Source organism: Lampris incognitus, chromosome 15 (assembly GCF_029633865.1).
Source record: "Lampris incognitus isolate fLamInc1 chromosome 15, fLamInc1.hap2, whole genome shotgun sequence".
Taxonomy (NCBI): domain Eukaryota; kingdom Metazoa; phylum Chordata; class Actinopteri; order Lampriformes; family Lampridae; genus Lampris; species Lampris incognitus.
The window spans coordinates 20,120,736-20,142,227 of NC_079225.1; the positions used below are offsets into that span (position 1 = coordinate 20,120,736).

The 21,492-nt window shown below is 45.6% G+C and overlaps 9 non-coding genes across 9 annotated transcripts; all 9 read right to left on the reverse strand.

Annotated features, from left to right (window-relative positions):
- Positions 1–1,947: 1,947 nt before the first annotated feature.
- Positions 1,948–2,139, reverse strand: LOC130125810 (U2 spliceosomal RNA). The gene has a single exon (XR_008811654.1). It is a non-coding gene; the product is annotated as a U2 spliceosomal RNA (small nuclear RNA).
- A 2,044-nt stretch (positions 2,140–4,183) lies between these two features.
- On the reverse strand, positions 4,184–4,375 carry LOC130125799 (U2 spliceosomal RNA). The gene has a single exon (XR_008811645.1). It is a non-coding gene; the product is annotated as a U2 spliceosomal RNA (small nuclear RNA).
- A 2,044-nt stretch (positions 4,376–6,419) lies between these two features.
- On the reverse strand, positions 6,420–6,611 carry LOC130125758 (U2 spliceosomal RNA). Its single transcript, XR_008811606.1, has one exon. It is a non-coding gene; the product is annotated as a U2 spliceosomal RNA (small nuclear RNA).
- A 2,044-nt stretch (positions 6,612–8,655) lies between these two features.
- On the reverse strand, positions 8,656–8,847 carry LOC130125791 (U2 spliceosomal RNA). The gene has a single exon (XR_008811637.1). It is a non-coding gene; the product is annotated as a U2 spliceosomal RNA (small nuclear RNA).
- Positions 8,848–10,892: 2,045 nt separating this feature from the next.
- On the reverse strand, positions 10,893–11,084 carry LOC130125813 (U2 spliceosomal RNA). The gene has a single exon (XR_008811657.1). It is a non-coding gene; the product is annotated as a U2 spliceosomal RNA (small nuclear RNA).
- A 2,043-nt stretch (positions 11,085–13,127) lies between these two features.
- LOC130125788 (U2 spliceosomal RNA) lies at positions 13,128–13,319 on the reverse strand. The gene has a single exon (XR_008811634.1). It is a non-coding gene; the product is annotated as a U2 spliceosomal RNA (small nuclear RNA).
- Positions 13,320–15,362: 2,043 nt separating this feature from the next.
- Positions 15,363–15,554, reverse strand: LOC130125789 (U2 spliceosomal RNA). Its single transcript, XR_008811635.1, has one exon. It is a non-coding gene; the product is annotated as a U2 spliceosomal RNA (small nuclear RNA).
- A 2,038-nt stretch (positions 15,555–17,592) lies between these two features.
- On the reverse strand, positions 17,593–17,784 carry LOC130125754 (U2 spliceosomal RNA). The gene has a single exon (XR_008811601.1). It is a non-coding gene; the product is annotated as a U2 spliceosomal RNA (small nuclear RNA).
- A 2,047-nt stretch (positions 17,785–19,831) lies between these two features.
- LOC130125814 (U2 spliceosomal RNA) lies at positions 19,832–20,023 on the reverse strand. The gene has a single exon (XR_008811658.1). It is a non-coding gene; the product is annotated as a U2 spliceosomal RNA (small nuclear RNA).
- Positions 20,024–21,492: the final 1,469 nt, after the last annotated feature.

Genomic DNA, 21,492 nt, shown 5'->3' on the forward strand with positions numbered 1-21,492 from the left:
TCATGCATACTGCAAATAAGTAAGATGTATACAAGTCTTATCGCTCACTTAATGTACAAAAACAAAGGGATTAAAAAGAAGACGTCGGCTATCTTTAGTCACGCGGTGCCACTGCAGCCAATGGGAAATGATTAAAAATGACGTGATAAAGTCAGTCCATTTGAGAAGGACGGATGCGATTAACATGCTCCCGTTTTCTACTGTGGCACAACCGCATGATGCATACAAACAGAATCGTTGAATGAAATGACACGGATTCCTAACTGCTCCCGCTAGGGGTCGCCACAGCGGATCACCAATTTCAGACTTGTCCTGTCCTCTGCATCTTGCTCTGGCACACCAGCCACCTGCATGTCCTCTCTCACCACATCCATAAACCTACTCTCTGGCGTTCCTCTTTTCCTCTTGCCTGGCAACTCCATATTCAGCACCCTTCTCCCAAAATACCCAGCATTTCCCCTCCACACTCGTCCAAACCATCTCAATCCTGGCTCTCTCGCTTGCTTTGTCTCCAAACCGACCAACGTGAGCTGTCCCTCTAATATACTCTTTCCTAATCGTGTGCTTCTTCGTCAATCATAATGAAAACTTTAGCATCTTCAACTCTGCCAGTCCAGCTCCGTCTCCTGTCTTTTCATCAGTGTCACTGTCTCCAAACCGTATAACATAGCTGGTCTTACAACCATCTTGTAACGCTTCCCTTTAACTCTTGCTGGAACCCTTCTGTCTCAAAAAACTCCTCACACTCTTCTCCACCCACTCCACCCTGCCTGCACTCTCGTCTTCTCCCCTCTTCTACACTCCTCGTTACTTTGGAAAGTCGACCCCAAGTATTTAAACTCATACGCCTTCATCGCCTCTATTCCTTGCATCCTAACCATTCCACTCGTCTTCCCTTTCATATGTATTCCGTCTTGTGCCTTCTGACGTTCATTCCTCGTCTTTCCAGTGCATACCGCCACCTCTACAGGCTCTCCTCAACCTGCACCCTACTCTCGCTACACATCACAATGTCATCTGCAAACATCATAGTCCACGGAGACTCCTGCTGATCTCGCCCGTCAACCTGTCCATCGCCATTGCAAACAAGAAAGTGCACAGAGCCGGTCCTTGATGTAATGCCACCTCCACCTTGAACCCATCTGTCATTCCGAACGCACAACTCACCGCTGTTAGTCTTCCCTACCCACATACCCTGCGCCACTCCTATATAGGTTGCTGCAACTCCCGACTCCCGACTTCTTGATGCAATACCAAGCCTCCTCTCTCGGCACCCTGTCATATGCTTTCTGTAAACGATGCAACTCCTTCTGGTGTCTTTTTAAATTGTTTAGATCTGGACTTTAAAAGAATTTTTTTTTTTGACAATATTGCGGATATTTTGCTGTCCAGTCTCTCTGTGTGCATTCTTTAAAACTTCTTACTGTGAGTGTCACATTTCTGGCAATACAGTAATACATGGTCCACTGTTTCTTCCTCTCGAAAATAGTCCCACTTTCCATTATTATGCTTTCCAAACACATAGAGCTAAGTGTTTAGACCAGTATGAGCATTCTTTAGTCTTACCACTCTTCTGCTCTTGTATTTCATCGTCCAGACCTGCAATCCCACGTAAGAGGTCAGTCCACGTTGTTTAACTATAGCTTGAAACGTTCGAATACGGTTGGAAAGGACAGTATGAATACACAAGTGAATGGATTACACATGTATCCGCAAAGGAAATGAACCACTACTTGAGTGCCGGGAGATATATGTTGTTAGCGCGACGTGACCTCGCCACGACTGATAATATTCTTAATAATAGTCAAACTCCCGGCGTACATACTTGGCTATCGTCAAAGAAGAGGACATAGATCCGTCTGAACACAAGTAGAGTGTCGTGCCGACAATGATTGACCCGATTGTGACAGTAACTGAAGAAACATATCTTAATATTCAATACAACGAAAGGAGTGCACCGTTCCTAGAAGTACTGCAATACCATGTCGATGCGTGGAGTGGACGGAGCAAGCCCCAATTCCATATCCCTGTTGCAAAAATCAATTTAATATATAGTCCACGGAATAGGGAACGTATCAGATATTAAACTGATAAGAACAGATACTACATTTGATCTTAGCCAAAAGGCCGAGAAACGATACTGGTGTGAAGGTGAGCTGCGAGCCGCACTCGCGTACATATAAATACCATCGACGGGTCCACCACAAACCACATGCCGCTCATTGTTCTACAACGAAAGTTCATGCATACTGCAAATAAGTAAGATGTATACAAGTCTTATCGCTCACTTAATGTACAAAAACAAAGGGATTAAAAAGAAGACGTCGGCTATCTTTAGTCACGCGGTGCCACTGCAGCCAATGGGAAATGATTAAAAATGACGTGATAAAGTCAGTCCATTTGAGAAGGACGGATGCGATTAACATGCTCCCGTTTTCTACTGTGGCACAACCGCATGATGCATACAAACAGAATCGTTGAATGAAATGACACGGATTCCTAACTGCTCCCGCTAGGGGTCGCCACAGCGGATCACCAATTTCAGACTTGTCCTGTCCTCTGCATCTTGCTCTGGCACACCAGCCACCTGCATGTCCTCTCTCACCACATCCATAAACCTACTCTCTGGCGTTCCTCTTTTCCTCTTGCCTGGCAACTCCATATTCAGCACCCTTCTCCCAAAATACCCAGCATTTCCCCTCCACACTCGTCCAAACCATCTCAATCCTGGCTCTCTCGCTTGCTTTGTCTCCAAACCGACCAACGTGAGCTGTCCCTCTAATATACTCTTTCCTAATCCTGTGCTTCTTCGTCAATCATAATGAAAACTTTAGCATCTTCAACTCTGCCAGTCCAGCTCCGTCTCCTGTCTTTTCATCAGTGTCACTGTCTCCAAACCGTATAACATAGCTGGTCTTACAACCATCTTGTAACGCTTCCCTTTAACTCTTGCTGGAACCCTTCCGTCACAAAAAACTCCTCACACTCTTCTCCACCCACTCCACCCTGCCTGCACTCTCGTCTTCTCCCCTCTTCTACACTCCCCGTTACTTTGGAAAGTCGACCCCAAGTATTTAAACTCATACGCCGTCATCGCCTCTATTCCTTGCATCCTAACCATTCCACTCGTCTTCCCTTTCATATGTATTCCGGCTTGTGCCTTCTGACGTTCATTCCTCGTCTTTCCAGTGCATACCGCCACCTCTACAGGCTCTCCTCAACCTGCACCCTACTCTCGCTACACATCACAATGTCATCTGCAAACATCATAGTCCACGGAGACTCCTGCTGATCTCGCCCGTCAACCTGTCCATCGCCATTGCAAACAAGAAAGTGCACAGAGCCGGTCCTTGATGTAATGCCACCTCCACCTTGAACCCATCTGTCATTCCGAACGCACAACTCACCGCTGTTAGTCTTCCCTACCCACATACCCTGCGCCACTCCTATATAGGTTGCTGCAACTCCCGACTCCCGACTTCTTGATGCAATACCAAGCCTCCTCTCTCGGCACCCTGTCATATGCTTTCTGTAAACGATGCAACTCCTTCTGGTGTCTTTTTAAATTGTTTAGATCTGGACTTTAAAAGAATTTTTTTTTGACAATATTGCGGATATTTTGCTGTCCAGTCTCTCTGTGTGCATTCTTTAAAACTTCTTACTGTGAGTGTCACATTTCTGGCAATACAGTAATACATGGTCCACTGTTTCTTCCTCTCGAAAATAGTCCCACTTTCCATTATTATGCTTTCCAAACACATAGAGCTAAGTGTTTAGACCAGTATGAGCATTCTTTAGTCTTACCACTCTTCTGCTCTTGTATTTCATCGTCCAGACCTGCAATCCCACGTAAGAGGTCAGTCCACGTTGTTTAACTATAGCTTGAAACGTTCGAATACGGTTGGAAAGGACAGTATGAATACACAAGTGAATGGATTACACATGTATCCGCAAAGGAAATGAACCACTACTTGAGTGCCGGGAGATATGTTATTAGCGCGACGTGACCTCGCCACGACTGATAATATTCTTAATAATAGTCAAACTCCCGGCGTACATACTTGGCTATCGTCAAAGAAGATGACATAGATCCGTCTGAACACAAGTAGAGTGTCGTGCCGACAATGATGGACCCGATTGTGACAGTAACTGAAGAAACATATCTTAATATTCAATACAACGAAAGGAGTGCACCGTTCCTAGAAGTACTGCAATACCAGGTCGATGCGTGGAGTGGACGGAGCAAGCCCCGATTCCATATCCCTGTTGCAAAAATCAATTTAATATATAGTCCACGGAATAGGGGACGTATCAGATATTAAACTGATAATAACAGATACTACACTTGATCTTAGCCAAAAGGCCGAGAAGCGATACTGGTGTGAAGGTGAGCTGCGAGCCGCACTCGCGTACATATAAATACCATCGACGGGTCCACCACAAACCACATGCCGCTCATTGTTCTACAACGAAAGTTCATGCATACTGCAAATAAGTAAGATGTATACAAGTCTTATCGCTCACTTAATGTACAAAAACAAAGGGATTAAAAAGAAGACGTCGGCTATCTTTAGTCACGCGGTGCCACTGCAGCCAATGGGAAATGATTAAAAATGACGTGATAAAGTCAGTCCATTTAAGAAGGACGGATGCGATTAACATGCTCCCGTTTTCTACTGTGGCACAACCGCATGATGCATACAAACAGAATCGTTGAATGAAATGACAGGGATTTCTAACTGTTCCCGCTAGGGGTCGCCACAGCGGATCACCAATTTCAGACTTGTCCTGTCCTCTGCATCTTGCTCTGGCACACCAGCCACCTGCATGTCCTCTCTCACCACATCCATAAACCTACTCTCTGGCGTTCCTCTTTTCCTCTTGCCTGGCAACTCCATATTCAGCACCCTTCTCCCAAAATACCCAGCATTTCCCCTCCGCACTCGTCCAAACCATCTCAATCCTGGCTCTCTCGCTTGCTTTGTCTCCAAACCGACCAACGTGAGCTGTCCCTCTAATATACTCTTTCCTAATCCTGTGCTTCTTCGTCAATCATAATGAAAACTTCAGCATCTTCAACTCTGCCAGTCCAGCTCCGTCTCCTGTCTTTTCATCAGTGTCACTGTCTCCAAACCGTATAACATAGCTGGTCTTACAACCATCTTGTAACGCTTCCCTTTAACTCTTGCTGGAACCCTTCCGTCACAAAAAACTCCTCACACTCTTCTCCACCCACTCCACCCTGCCTGCACTCTCGTCTTCTCCCCTCTTCTACACTCCCCGTTACTTTGGAAAGTCGACCCCAAGTATTTAAACTCATACGCCGTCATCGCCTCTATTCCTTGCATCCTAACCATTCCACTCGTCTTCCCTTTCATATGTATTCCGGCTTGTGCCTTCTGACGTTCATTCCTCGTCTTTCCAGTGCATACCGCCACCTCTACAGGCTCTCCTCAACCTGCACCCTACTCTCGCTACACATCACAATGTCATCTGCAAACATCATAGTCCACGGAGACTCCTGCTGATCTCGCCCGTCAACCTGTCCATCGCCATTGCAAACAAGAAAGTGCACAGAGCCGGTCCTTGATGTAATGCCACCTCCACCTTGAACCCATCTGTCATTCCGAACGCACAACTCACCGCTGTTAGTCTTCCCTACCCACATACCCTGCGCCACTCCTATATAGGTTGCTGCAACTCCCGACTCCCGACTTCTTGATGCAATACCAAGCCTCCTCTCTCGGCACCCTGTCATATGCTTTCTGTAAACGATGCAACTCCTTCTGGTGTCTTTTTAAATTGTTTAGATCTGGACTTTAAAAGAATTTTTTTTTGACAATATTGCGGATATTTTGCTGTCCAGTCTCTCTGTGTGCATTCTTTAAAACTTCTTACTGTGAGTGTCACATTTCTGGCAATACAGTAATACATGGTCCACTGTTTCTTCCTCTCGAAAATAGTCCCACTTTCCATTATTATGCTTTCCAAACACATAGAGCTAAGTGTTTAGACCAGTATGAGCATTCTTTAGTCTTACCACTCTTCTGCTCTTGTATTTCATCGTCCAGACCTGCAATCCCACGTAAGAGGTCAGTCCACGTTGTTTAACTATAGCTTGAAACGTTCGAATACGGTTGGAAAGGACAGTATGAATACACAAGTGAATGGATTACACATGTATCCGCAAAGGAAATGAACCACTACTTGAGTGCCGGGAGATATGTTATTAGCGCGACGTGACCTCGCCACGACTGATAATATTCTTAATAATAGTCAAACTCCCGGCGTACATACTTGGCTATCGTCAAAGAAGATGACATAGATCCGTCTGAACACAAGTAGAGTGTCGTGCCGACAATGATGGACCCGATTGTGACAGTAACTGAAGAAACATATCTTAATATTCAATACAACGAAAGGAGTGCACCGTTCCTAGAAGTACTGCAATACCAGGTCGATGCGTGGAGTGGACGGAGCAAGCCCCGATTCCATATCCCTGTTGCAAAAATCAATTTAATATATAGTCCACGGAATAGGGGACGTATCAGATATTAAACTGATAAGAACAGATACTACACTTGATCTTAGCCAAAAGGCCGAGAAGCGATACTGGTGTGAAGGTGAGCTGCGAGCCGCACTCGCGTACATATAAATACCATCGACGGGTCCACCACAAACCACATGCCGCTCATTGCTCTACAACGAAAGTTCTTGCATACTGCAAATAAGTAAGATGTATACAAGTCTTATCGCTCACTTAATGTACAAAAACAAAGGGATTAAAAAGAAGACGTCGGCTATCTTTAGTCACGCGGTGCCACTGCAGCCAATGGGAAATGATTAAAAATGACGTGATAAAGTCAGTCCATTTAAGAAGGACGGATGCGATTAACATGCTCCCGTTTTCTACTGTGGCACAACCGCATGATGCATACAAACAGAATCGTTGAATGAAATGACACGGATTTCTAACTGCTCCCGCTAGGGGTTGCCACAGCGGATCACCAATTTCAGACTTGTCCTGTCCTCTGCATCTTGCTCTGGCACACCAGCCACCTGCATGTCCTCTCTCACCACATCCATAAACCTACTCTCTGGCGTTCCTCTTTTCCTCTTGCCTGGCAACTCCATATTCAGCACCCTTCTCCCAAAATACCCAGCATTTCCCCTCCGCACTCGTCCAAACCATCTCAATCCTGGCTCTCTCACTTGCTTTGTCTCCAAACCGACCAACGTGAGCTGTCCCTCTAATATACTCTTTCCTAATCCTGTGCTTCTTCGTCAATCATAATGAAAACTTTAGCATCTTCAACTCTGCCAGTCCAGCTCCGTCTCCTGTCTTTTCATCAGTGTCACTGTCTCCAAACCGTATAACATAGCTGGTCTTACAACCATCTTGTAACGCTTCCCTTTAACTCTTGCTGGAACCCTTCCGTCACAAAAAACTCCTCACACTCTTCTCCACCCACTCCACCCTGCCTGCACTCTCGTCTTCTCCCCTCTTCTACACTCCTCGTTACTTTGGAAAGTCGACCCCAAGTATTTAAACTCATACGCCGTCATCGCCTCTATTCCTTGCATCCTAACCATTCCACTCGTCTTCCCTTTCATATGTATTCCGGCTTGTGCCTTCTGACGTTCATTCCTCGTCTTTCCAGTGCATACCGCCACCTCTACAGGCTCTCCTCAACCTGCACCCTACTCTCGCTACACATCACAATGTCATCTGCAAACATCATAGTCCACGGAGACTCCTGCTGATCTCGCCCGTCAACCTGTCCATCGCCATTGCAAACAAGAAAGTGCACAGAGCCGGTCCTTGATGTAATGCCACCTCCACCTTGAACCCATCTGTCATTCCGAACGCACAACTCACCGCTGTTAGTCTTCCCTACCCACATACCCTGCGCCACTCCTATATAGGTTGCTGCAACTCCCGACTCCCGACTTCTTGATGCAATACCAAGCCTCCTCTCTCGGCACCCTGTCATATGCTTTCTGTAAACGATGCAACTCCTTCTGGTGTCTTTTTAAATTGTTTAGATCTGGACTTTAAAAGAATTTTTTTTTGACAATATTGCGGATATTTTGCTGTCCAGTCTCTCTGTGTGCATTCTTTAAAACTTCTTACTGTGAGTGTCACATTTCTGGCAATACAGTAATACATGGTCCACTGTTTCTTCCTCTCGAAAATAGTCCCACTTTCCATTATTATGCTTTCCAAACACATAGAGCTAAGTGTTTAGACCAGTATGAGCATTCTTTAGTCTTACCACTCTTCTGCTCTTGTATTTCATCGTCCAGACCTGCAATCCCACGTAAGAGGTCAGTCCACGTTGTTTAACTATAGCTTGAAACGTTCGAATACGGTTGGAAAGGACAGTATGAATACACAAGTGAATGGATTACACATGTATCCGCAAAGGAAATGAACCACTACTTGAGTGCCGGGAGATATGTTATTAGCGCGACGTGACCTCGCCACGACTGATAATATTCTTAATAATAGTCAAACTCCCGGCGTACATACTTGGCTATCGTCAAAGAAGATGACATAGATCCGTCTGAACACAAGTAGAGTGTCGTGCCGACAATGATGGACCCGATTGTGACAGTAACTGAAGAAACATATCTTAATATTCAATACAACGAGAGGAGTGCACCGTTCCTAGAAGTACTGCAATACCAGGTCGATGCGTGGAGTGGGCGGAGCAAGCCCCGATTCCATATCCCTGTTGCAAAAATCAATTTAATATATAGTCCACGGAATAGGGGACGTATCAGATATTAAACTGATAAGAACAGATGCTACACTTGATCTTAGCCAAAAGGCCGAGAAGCGATACTGGTGTGAAGGTGAGCTGCGAGCCGCACTCGCGTACATATAAATACCATCGACGGGTCCACCACAAACCACATGCCGCTCATTGCTCTACAACGAAAGTTCTTGCATACTGCAAATAAGTAAGATGTATACAAGTCTTATCGCTCACTTAATGTACAAAAACAAAGGGATTAAAAAGAAGACGTCGGCTATCTTTAGTCACGCGGTGCCACTGCAGCCAATGGGAAATGATTAAAAATGACGTGATAAAGTCAGTCCATTTAAGAAGGACGGATGCGATTAACATGCTCCCGTTTTCTACTGTGGCACAACCGCATGATGCATACAAACAGAATCGTTGAATGAAATGACAGGGATTTCTAACTGCTCCCGCTAGGGGTCGCCACAGCGGATCACCAATTTCAGACTTGTCCTGTCCTCTGCATCTTGCTCTGGCACACCAGCCACCTGCATGTCCTCTCTCACCACATCCATAAACCTACTCTCTGGCGTTCCTCTTTTCCTCTTGCCTGGCAACTCCATATTCAGCACCCTTCTCCCAAAATACCCAGCATTTCCCCTCCGCACTCGTCCAAACCATCTCAATCCTGGCTCTCTCGCTTGCTTTGTCTCCAAACCGACCAACGTGAGCTGTCCCTCTAATATACTCTTTCCTAATCCTGTGCTTCTTCGTCAATCATAATGAAAACTTTAGCATCTTCAACTCTGCCAGTCCAGCTCCGTCTCCTGTCTTTTCATCAGTGTCACTGTCTCCAAACCGTATAACATAGCTGGTCTTACAACCATCTTGTAACGCTTCCCTTTAACTCTTGCTGGAACCCTTCTGTCTCAAAAAACTCCTCACACTCTTCTCCACCCACTCCACCCTGCCTGCACTCTCGTCTTCTCCCCTCTTCTACACTCCTCGTTACTTTGGAAAGTCGACCCCAAGTATTTAAACTCATACGCCTTCATCGCCTCTATTCCTTGCATCCTAACCATTCCACTCGTCTTCCCTTTCATATGTATTCCGTCTTGTGCCTTCTGACGTTCATTCCTCGTCTTTCCAGTGCATACCGCCACCTCTACAGGCTCTCCTCAACCTGCACCCTACTCTCGCTACACATCACAATGTCATCTGCAAACATCATAGTCCACGGAGACTCCTGCTGATCTCGCCCGTCAACCTGTCCATCGCCATTGCAAACAAGAAAGTGCACAGAGCCGGTCCTTGATGTAATGCCACCTCCACCTTGAACCCATCTGTCATTCCGAACGCACAACTCACCGCTGTTAGTCTTCCCTACCCACATACCCTGCGCCACTCCTATATAGGTTGCTGCAACTCCCGACTCCCGACTTCTTGATGCAATACCAAGCCTCCTCTCTCGGCACCCTGTCATATGCTTTCTGTAAACGATGCAACTCCTTCTGGTGTCTTTTTAAATTGTTTAGATCTGGACTTTAAAAGAATTTTTTTTTTGACAATATTGCGGATATTTTGCTGTCCAGTCTCTCTGTGTGCATTCTTTAAAACTTCTTACTGTGAGTGTCACATTTCTGGCAATACAGTAATACATGGTCCACTGTTTCTTCCTCTCGAAAATAGTCCCACTTTCCATTATTATGCTTTCCAAACACATAGAGCTAAGTGTTTAGACCAGTATGAGCATTCTTTAGTCTTACCACTCTTCTGCTCTTGTATTTCATCGTCCAGACCTGCAATCCCACGTAAGAGGTCAGTCCACGTTGTTTAACTATAGCTTGAAACGTTCGAATACGGTTGGAAAGGACAGTATGAATACACAAGTGAATGGATTACACATGTATCCGCAAAGGAAATGAACCACTACTTGAGTGCCGGGAGATATGTTATTAGCGCGACGTGACCTCGCCACGACTGATAATATTCGTAATAATATTCAAACTCCCGGCGTACATACTTGGCTATCGTCAAAGAAGATGACATAGATCCGTCTGAACACAAGTAGAGTGTCGTGCCGACAATGATTGACCCGATTGTGACAGTAACTGAAGAAACATATCTTAATATTCAATACAACGAAAGGAGTGCACCGTTCCTAGAAGTACTGCAATACCAGGTCGATGCGTGGAGTGGACGGAGCAGGGCCCGATTCCATATCGCTGTTGCAAAAATCAATTTAATATATAGTCCACGGAATAGGGGACGTATCAGATATTAAACTGATAAGAACAGATACTACATTTGATCTTAGCCAAAAGGCCGAGAAACGATACTGGTGTGAAGGTGAGCTGCGAGCCGCACTCGCGTACATATAAATACCATCGACGGGTCCACCACAAACCACATGCCGCTCATTGTTCTACAACGAAAGTTCTTGCATACTGCAAATAAGTAAGATGTATACAAGTCTTATCGCTCACTTAATGTACAAAAACAAAGGGATTAAAAAGAAGACGTCGGCTATCTTTAGTCACGCGGTGCCACTGCAGCCAATGGGAAATGATTAAAAATGACGTGATAAAGTCAGTCCATTTAAGAAGGACGGATGCGATTAACATGCTCCCGTTTTCTACTGTGGCACAACCGCATGATGCATACAAACAGAATCGTTGAATGAAATGACACGGATTTCTAACTGCTCCCGCTAGGGGTCGCCACAGCGGATCACCAATTTCAGACTTGTCCTGTCCTCTGCATCTTGCTCTGGCACACCAGCCACCTGCATGTCCTCTCTCACCACATCCATAAACCTACTCTCTGGCGTTCCTCTTTTCCTCTTGCCTGGCAACTCCATATTCAGCACCCTTCTCCCAAAATACCCAGCATTTCCCCTCCGCACTCGTCCAAACCATCTCAATCCTGGCTCTCTCGCTTGCTTTGTCTCCAAACCGACCAACGTGAGCTGTCCCTCTAATATACTCTTTCCTAATCCTGTGCTTCTTCGTCAATCATAATGAAAACTTTAGCATCTTCAACTCTGCCAGTCCAGCTCCGTCTCCTGTCTTTTCATCAGTGTCACTGTCTCCAAACCGTATAACATAGCTGGTCTTACAACCATCTTGTAACGCTTCCCTTTAACTCTTGCTGGAACCCTTCTGTCACAAAAAACTCCTCACACTCTTCTCCACCCACTCCACCCTGCCTGCACTCTCGTCTTCTCCCCTCTTCTACACTCCCCGTTACTTTGGAAAGTCGACCCCAAGTATTTAAACTCATACGCCTTCATCGCCTCTATTCCTTGCATCCTAACCATTCCACTCGTCTTCCCTTTCATATGTATTCCGGCTTGTGCCTTCTGACGTTCATTCCTCGTCTTTCCAGTGCATACCGCCACCTCTACAGGCTCTCCTCAACCTGCACCCTACTCTCGCTACACATCACAATGTCATCTGCAAACATCATAGTCCACGGAGACTCCTGCTGATCTCCCCCGTCAACCTGTCCATCGCCATTGCAAACAAGAAAGTGCACAGAGCCGGTCCTTGATGTAATGCCACCTCCACCTTGAACCCATCTGTCATTCCGAACGCACAACTCACCGCTGTTAGTCTTCCCTACCCACATACCCTGCGCCACTCCTATATAGGTTGCTGCAACTCCCGACTCCCGACTTCTTGATGCAATACCAAGCCTCCTCTCGAGGCACCCTGTCATATGCTTTCTGTAAACGATGCAACTCCTTCTGGTGTCTTTTTAAATTGTTTAGATCTGGACTTTAAAAGAATTTTTTTTGACAATATTGCGGATATTTTGCTGTCCAGTCTCTCTGTGTGCATTCTTTAAAACTTCTTACTGTGAGTGTCACATTTCTGGCAATACAGTAATACATGGTCCACTGTTTCTTCCTCTCGAAAATAGTCCCACTTTCCATTATTATGCTTTCCAAACACATAGAGCTAAGTGTTTAGACCAGTATGAGCATTCTTTAGTCTTACCACTCTTCTGCTCTTGTATTTCATCGTCCAGACCTGCAATCCCACGTAAGAGGTCAGTCCACGTTGTTTAACTATAGCTTGAAACGTTCGAATACGGTTGGAAAGGACAGTATGAATACACAAGTGAATGGATTACACATGTATCCGCAAAGGAAATGAACCACTACTTGAGTGCCGGGAGATATGTTATTAGCGCGACGTGACCTCGCCACGACTGATAATATTCTTAATAATAGTCAAACTCCCGTCGTACATACTTGGCTATCGTCAAAGAAGATGACATAGATCCGTCTGAACACAAGTAGAGTGTCGTGCCGACAATGATCGACCCGATTGTGACAGTAACTGAAGAAACATATCTTAATATTCAATACAACGAAAGGAGTGCACCGTTCCTAGAAGTACTGCAATACCAGGTCGATGCGTGGAGTGGACGGAGCAAGCCCCGATTCCATATCCCTGTTGCAAAAATCAATTTAATATATAGTCCACGGAATAGGGGACGTATCAGATATTAAACTGATAAGAACAGATTCTACACTTGATCTTAGCCAAAAGGCCGAGAAGCGATACTGGTGTGAAGGTGAGCTGCGAGCCGCACTCGCGTACATATAAATACCATCGACGGGTCCACCACAAACCACATGCCGCTCATTGTTCTACAACGAAAGTTCTTGCATACTGCAAATAAGTAAGATGTATACAAGTCTTATCGCTCACTTAATGTACAAAAACAAAGGGATTAAAAAGAAGACGTCGGCTATCTTTAGTCACGCGGTGCCACTGCAGCCAATGGGAAATGATTAAAAATGACGTGATAAAGTCAGTCCATTTAAGAAGGACGGATGCGATTAACATGCTCCCGTTTTCTACTGTGGCACAACCGCATGATGCATACAAACAGAATCGTTGAATGAAATGACACGGATTTCTAACTGCTCCCGCTAGGGGTCGCCACAGCGGATCACCAATTTCAGACTTGTCCTGTCCTCTGCATCTTGCTCTGGCACACCAGCCACCTGCATGTCCTCTCTCACCACATCCATAAACCTACTCTCTGGCGTTCCTCTTTTCCTCTTGCCTGGCAACTCCATATTCAGCACCCTTCTCCCAAAATACCCAGCATTTCCCCTCCGCACTCGTCCAAACCATCTCAATCCTGGCTCTCTCGCTTGCTTTGTCTCCAAACCGACCAACGTGAGCTGTCCCTCTAATATACTCTTTCCTAATCCTGTGCTTCTTCGTCAATCATAATGAAAACTTTAGCATCTTCAACTCTGCCAGTCCAGCTCCGTCTCCTGTCTTTTCATCAGTGTCACTGTCTCCAAACCGTATAACATAGCTGGTCTTACAACCATCTTGTAACGCTTCCCTTTAACTCTTGCTGGAACCCTTCCGTCACAAAAAACTCCTCACACTCTTCTCCACCCACTCCACCCTGCCTGCACTCTCGTCTTCTCCCCTCTTCTACACTCCTCGTTACTTTGGAAAGTCGACCCCAAGTATTTAAACTCATACGCCTTCATCGCCTCTATTCCTTGCATCCTAACCATTCCACTCGTCTTCCCTTTCATATGTATTCCGTCTTGTGCCTTCTGACGTTCATTCCTCGTCTTTCCAGTGCATACCGCCACCTCTACAGGCTCTCCTCAACCTGCACCCTACTCTCGCTACACATCACAATGTCATCTGCAAACATCATAGTCCACGGAGACTCCTGCTGATCTCGCCCGTCAACCTGTCCATCGCCATTGCAAACAAGAAAGTGCACAGAGCCGGTCCTTGATGTAATGCCACCTCCACCTTGAACCCATCTGTCATTCCGAACGCACAACTCACCGCTGTTAGTCTTCCCTACCCACATACCCTGCGCCACTCCTATATAGGTTGCTGCAACTCCCGACTCCCGACTTCTTGATGCAATACCAAGCCTCCTCTCTCGGCACCCTGTCATATGCTTTCTGTAAACGATGCAACTCCTTCTGGTGTCTTTTTAAATTGTTTAGATCTGGACTTTAAAAGAATTTTTTTTGACAATATTGCGGATATTTTGCTGTCCAGTCTCTCTGTGTGCATTCTTTAAAACTTCTTACTGTGAGTGTCACATTTCTGGCAATACAGTAATACATGGTCCACTGTTTCTTCCTCTCGAAAATAGTCCCACTTTCCATTATTATGCTTTCCAAACACATAGAGCTAAGTGTTTAGACCAGTATGAGCATTCTTTAGTCTTACCACTCTTCTGCTCTTGTATTTCATCGTCCAGACCTGCAATCCCACGTAAGAGGTCAGTCCACGTTGTTTAACTATAGCTTGAAACGTTCGAATACGGTTGGAAAGGACAGTATGAATACACAAGTGAATGGATTACACATGTATCCGCAAAGGAAATGAACCACTACTTGAGTGCCGGGAGATATGTTATTAGCGCGACGTGACCTCGCCACGACTGATAATATTCTTAATAATAGTCAAACTCCCGTCGTACATACTTGGCTATCGTCAAAGAAGATGACATAGATCCGTCTGAACACAAGTAGAGTGTCGTGCCGACAATGATCGACCCGATTGTGACAGTAACTGAAGAAACATATCTTAATATTCAATACAACGAAAGGAGTGCACCGTTCCTAGAAGTACTGCAATACCAGGTCGATGCGTGGAGTGGACGGAGCAAGCCCCGATTCCATATCCCTGTTGCAAAAATCAATTTAATATATAGTCCACGGAATAGGGGACGTATCAGATATTAAACTGATAAGAACAGATTCTACACTTGATCTTAGCCAAAAGGCCGAGAAGCGATACTGGTGTGAAGGTGAGCTGCGAGCCGCACTCGCGTACATATAAATACCATCGACGGGTCCACCACAAACCACATGCCGCTCATTGTTCTACAACGAAAGTTCTTGCATACTGCAAATAAGTAAGATGTATACAAGTCTTATCGCTCACTTAATGTACAAAAACAAAGGGATTAAAAAGAAGACGTCGGCTATCTTTAGTCACGCGGTGCCACTGCAGCCAATGGGAAATGATTAAAAATGACGTGATAAAGTCAGTCCATTTAAGAAGGACGGATGCGATTAACATGCTCCCGTTTTCTACTGTGGCACAACCGCATGATGCATACAAACAGAATCGTTGAATGAAATGACACGGATTTCTAACTGCTCCCGCTAGGGGTCGCCACAGCGGATCACCAATTTCAGACTTGTCCTGTCCTCTGCATCTTGCTCTGGCACACCAGCCACCTGCATGTCCTCTCTCACCACATCCATAAACCTACTCTCTGGCGTTCCTCTTTTCCTCTTGCCTGGCAACTCCATATTCAGCACCCTTCTCCCAAAATACCCAGCATTTCCCCTCCGCACTCGTCCAAACCATCTCAATCCTGGCTCTCTCGCTTGCTTTGTCTCCAAACCGACCAACGTGAGCTGTCCCTCTAATATACTCTTTCCTAATCCTGTGCTTCTTCGTCAATCATAATGAAAACTTTAGCATCTTCAACTCTGCCAGTCCAGCTCCGTCTCCTGTCTTTTCATCAGTGTCACTGTCTCCAAACCGTATAACATAGCTGGTCTTACAACCATCTTGTAACGCTTCCCTTTAACTCTTGCTGGAACCCTTCCGTCACAAAAAACTCCTCACACTCTTCTCCACCCACTCCACCCTGCCTGCACTCTCGTCTTCTCCCCTCTTCTACACTCCTCGTTACTTTGGAAAGTCGACCCCAAGTATTTAAACTCATACGCCTTCATCGCCTCTATTCCTTGCATCCTAACCATTCCACTCGTCTTCCCTTTCATATGTATTCCGTCTTGTGCCTTCTGACGTTCATTCCTCGTCTTTCCAGTGCATACCGCCACCTCTACAGGCTCTCCTCAACCTGCACCCTACTCTCGCTACACATCACAATGTCATCTGCAAACATCATAGTCCACGGAGACTCCTGCTGATCTCGCCCGTCAACCTGTCCATCGCCATTGCAAACAAGAAAGTGCACAGAGCCGGTCCTTGATGTAATGCCACCTCCACCTTGAACCCATCTGTCATTCCGAACGCACAACTCACCGCTGTTAGTCTTCCCTACCCACATACCCTGCGCCACTCCTATATAGGTTGCTGCAACTCCCGACTTCTTGATGCAATACCAAGCCTCCTCTCTCGGCACCCTGTCATATGCTTTCTGTAAACGATGCAACTCCTTCTGGTGTCTTTTTAAATTGTTTAGATCTGGACTTTAAAAGAATTTTTTTTTTGACAATATTGCGGATATTTTGCTGTCCAGTCTCTCTGTGTGCATTCTTTAAAACTTCTTACTGTGAGTGTCACATTTCTGGCAATACAGTAATACATGGTCCACTGTTTCTTCCTCTCGAAAATAGTCCCACTTTGCATTATTATGCTTTCCAAACACATAGAGCTAAGTGTTTAGACCAGTATGAGCATTCTTTAGTCTTACCACTCTTCTGCTCTTGTATTTCATCGTCCAGACCTGCAATCCCACGTAAGAGGTCAGTCCACGTTGTTTAACTATAGCTTGAAACGTTCGAATACGGTTGGAAAGGACAGTATGAATACACAAGTGAATGGATTACACATGTATCCGCAAAGGAAATGAACCACTACTTGAGTGCCGGGAGATATGTTATTAGCGCGACGTGACCTCGCCACGACTGATAATATTCTTAATAATAGTCAAACTCCCGGCGTACATACTTGGCTATCGTCAAAGAAGATGACATATATCCGTCTGAACACAAGTAGAGTGTCGTGCAGACAATGATCGACCAGATTGAGACAGTAACTGAAGAAACATATCTTAATATTCAATACAACGAAAGGAGTGCACCGTTCCTGGAAGTACTGCAATACCATGTCGATGCGTGGAGTGGACGGAGCAAGCCCCGATTCCATATCCCTGTTGCAAAAATCAATTTAATATATTGTCCCCGGAATAGGAGACGTATCAGCTATTAAACTGATAAGAACAGATACTACACTTGATCTTAGCCAAAAGGCCGAGAAGCGATACTGGTGTGAAGGTGAGCTGCGAGCCGCACTCGCGTACATATAAATACCATCGACGGGTCCACCACAAACCACATGCCGCTCATTGTTCTACAACGAAAGTTCTTGCATACTGCAAATAAGTAAGATGTATACAAGTCTTATCGCTCACTTAATGTACAAAAACAAAGGGATTAAAAAGAAGACGTCGGCTATCTTTAGTCACGCGGTGCCACTGCAGCCAATGGGAAATGATTAAAAATGACGTGATAAAGTCAGTCCATTTAAGAAGGACGGATGCGATTAACATGCTCCCGTTTTCTACTGTGGCACAACCGCATGATGAATACAAACAGAATCGTTGAATGAAATGACACCGATTTCTAACTGCTCCCGCTAGGGGTCGCCACAGCGGATCACCAATTTCAGACTTGTCCTGTCCGCTGCATCTTGCTCTGGCACACCAGCCACCTGCATGTCCTCTCTCACCACATCCATAAACCTACTCTCTGGCGTTCCTCTTTTCCTCTTGCCTGGCAACTCCATATTCAGCACCCTTCTCCCAAAATACCCAGCATTTCCCCTCCACACTCGTCCAAACCATCTCAATCCTGGCTCTCTAGCTTGCTTTGTCTCCAAACCGACCAACGTGAGCTGTCCCTCTAATATACTCTTTCCTAATCCTGTGCTTCTTCGTCAATCATAATGAAAACTTTAGCATCTTCAACTCTGCCAGTCCAGCTCCGTCTCCTGTCTTTTCATCAGTGTCACTGTCTCCAAACCGTATAACATAGCTGGTCTTACAACCATCTTGTAACGCTTCCCTTTAACTCTTGCTGGAACCCTTCTGTCACAAAAAACTCCTCACACTCTTCTCCACCCACTCCACCCTGCCTGCACTCTCGTCTTCTCCCCTCTTCTACACTCCCCGTTACTTTGGAAAGTCGACCCCAAGTATTTAAACTCATACGCCTTCATCGCCTCTATTCCTTGCATCCTAACCATTCCACTCGTCTTCCCTTTCATATGTATTCCGTCTTGTGCCTTCTGACGTTCATTCCTCGTCTTTCCAGTGCATACCGCCACCTCTACAGGCTCTCCTCAACCTGCACCCTACTCTCGCTACACATCACAATGTCATCTGCAAACATCATAGTCCACGGAGACTCCTGCTGATCTCGCCCGTCAACCTGTCCATCGCCATTGCAAACAAGAAAGTGCACAGAGCCGGTCCTTGATGTAATGCCACCTCCACCTTGAACCCATCTGTCATTCCGAACGCACAACTCACCGCTGTTAGTCTTCCCTACCCACATACCCTGCGCCACTCCTATATAGGTTGCTGCAACTCCCGACTCCCGACTTCTTGATGCAATACCAAGCCTCCTCTCTCGGCACCCTGTCATATGCTTTCTGTAAACGATGCAACTCCTTCTGGTGTCTTTTTAAATTGTTTAGATCTGGACTTTAAAAGAATTTTTTTTTTGACAATATTGCGGATATTTTGCTGTCCAGTCTCTCTGTGTGCATTCTTTAAAACTTCTTACTGTGAGTGTCACATTTCTGGCAATACAGTAATACATGGTCCACTGTTTCTTCCTCTCGAAAATAGTCCCACTTTCCATTATTATGCTTTCCAAACACATAGAGCTAAGTGTTTAGACCAGTATGAGCATTCTTTAATCTTACCACTCTTCTGCTCTTGTATTTCATCGTCCAGACCTGCAATCCCACGTAAGAGGTCAGTCCACGTTGTTTAACTATAGCTTGAAACGTTCGAATACGGTTGGAAAGGACAGTATGAATACACAAGTGAATGGATTACACATGTATCCGCAAAGGAAATGAACCACTACTTGAGTGCCGGGAGATATATGTTATTAGCGCGACGTGACCTCGCCACGACTGATAATATTCGTAATAATATTCAAACTCCCGGCGTACATACTTGGCTATCGTCAAAGAAGAGGACATAGATCCGTCTGAACACAAGTAGAGTGTCGTGCCGACAATGATTGACCCGATTGTGACAGTAACTGAAGAAACATATCTTAATATTCAATACAACGAAAGGAGTGCACCGTTCCTAGAAGTACTGCAATACCAGGTCGATGCGTGGAGTGGACGGAGCAGGGCCCGATTCCATATCGCTGTTGCAAAAATCAATTTAATATATAGTCCACGGAATAGGGGACGTATCAGATATTAAACTGATAAGAACAGATACTACATTTGATCTTAGCCAAAAGGCCGAGAAACGATACTGGTGTGAAGGTGAGCTGCGAGCCGCACTCGCGTACATATAAATACCATCGACGGGTCCACCACAAACCACATGCCGCTCATTGTTCTACAACGAAAGTTCTTGCATACTGCAAATAAGTAAGATGTATACAAGTCTTATCGCTCACTTAATGTACAAAAACAAAGGGATTAAAAAGAAGACGTCGGCTATCTTTAGTCACGCGGTGCCACTGCAGCCAATGGGAAATGATTAAAAATGACGTGATAAAGTCAGTCCATTTAAGAAGGACGGATGCGATTAACATGCTCCCGTTTTCTACTGTGGCACAACCGCATGATGCATACAAACAGAATCGTTGAATGAAATGACACGGATTTCTAACTGCTCCCGCTAGGGGTCGCCACAGCGGATCACCAATTTCAGACTTGTCCTGTCCTCTGCATCTTGCTCTGGCACACCAGCCACCTGCATGTCCTCTCTCACCACATCCATAAACCTACTCTCTGGCGTTCCTCTTTTCCTCTTGCCTGGCAACTCCATATTCAGCACCCTTCTCCCAAAATACCCAGCATTTCCCCTCCGCACTCGTCCAAACCATCTCAATCCTGGCTCTCTCGCTTGCTTTGTCTCCAAACCGACCAACGTGAGCTGTCCCTCTAATATACTCTTTCCTAATCCTGTGCTTCTTCGTCAATCATAATGAAAACTTTAGCATCTTCAACTCTGCCAGTCCAGCTCCGTCTCCTGTCTTTTCATCAGTGTCACTGTCTCCAAACCGTATAACATAGCTGGTCTTACAACCATCTTGTAACGCTTCCCTTTAACTCTTGCTGGAACCCTTCTGTCACAAAAAACTCCTCACACTCTTCTCCACCCACTCCACCCTGCCTGCACTCTCGTCTTCTCCCCTCTTCTACACTCCCCGTTACTTTGGAAAGTCGACCCCAAGTATTTAAACTCATACGCCTTCATCGCCTCTATTCCTTGCATCCTAACCATTCCACTCGTCTTCCCTTTCATATGTATTCCGGCTTGTGCCTTCTGACGTTCATTCCTCGTCTTTCCAGTGCATACCGCCACCTCTACAGGCTCTCCTCAACCTGCACCCTACTCTCGCTACACATCACAATGTCATCTGCAAACATCATAGTCCACGGAGACTCCTGCTGATCTCCCCCGTCAACCTGTCCATCGCCATTGCAAACAAGAAAGTGCACAGAGCCGGTCCTTGATGTAATGCCACCTCCACCTTGAACCCATCTGTCATTCCGAACGCACAACTCACCGCTGTTAGTCTTCCCTACCCACATACCCTGCGCCACTCCTATATAGGTTGCTGCAACTCCCGACTCCCGACTTCTTGATGCAATACCAAGCCTCCTCTCGAGGCACCCTGTCATATGCTTTCTGTAAACGATGCAACTCCTTCTGGTGTCTTTTTAAATTGTTTAGATCTGGACTTTAAAAGAATTTTTTTTGACAATAT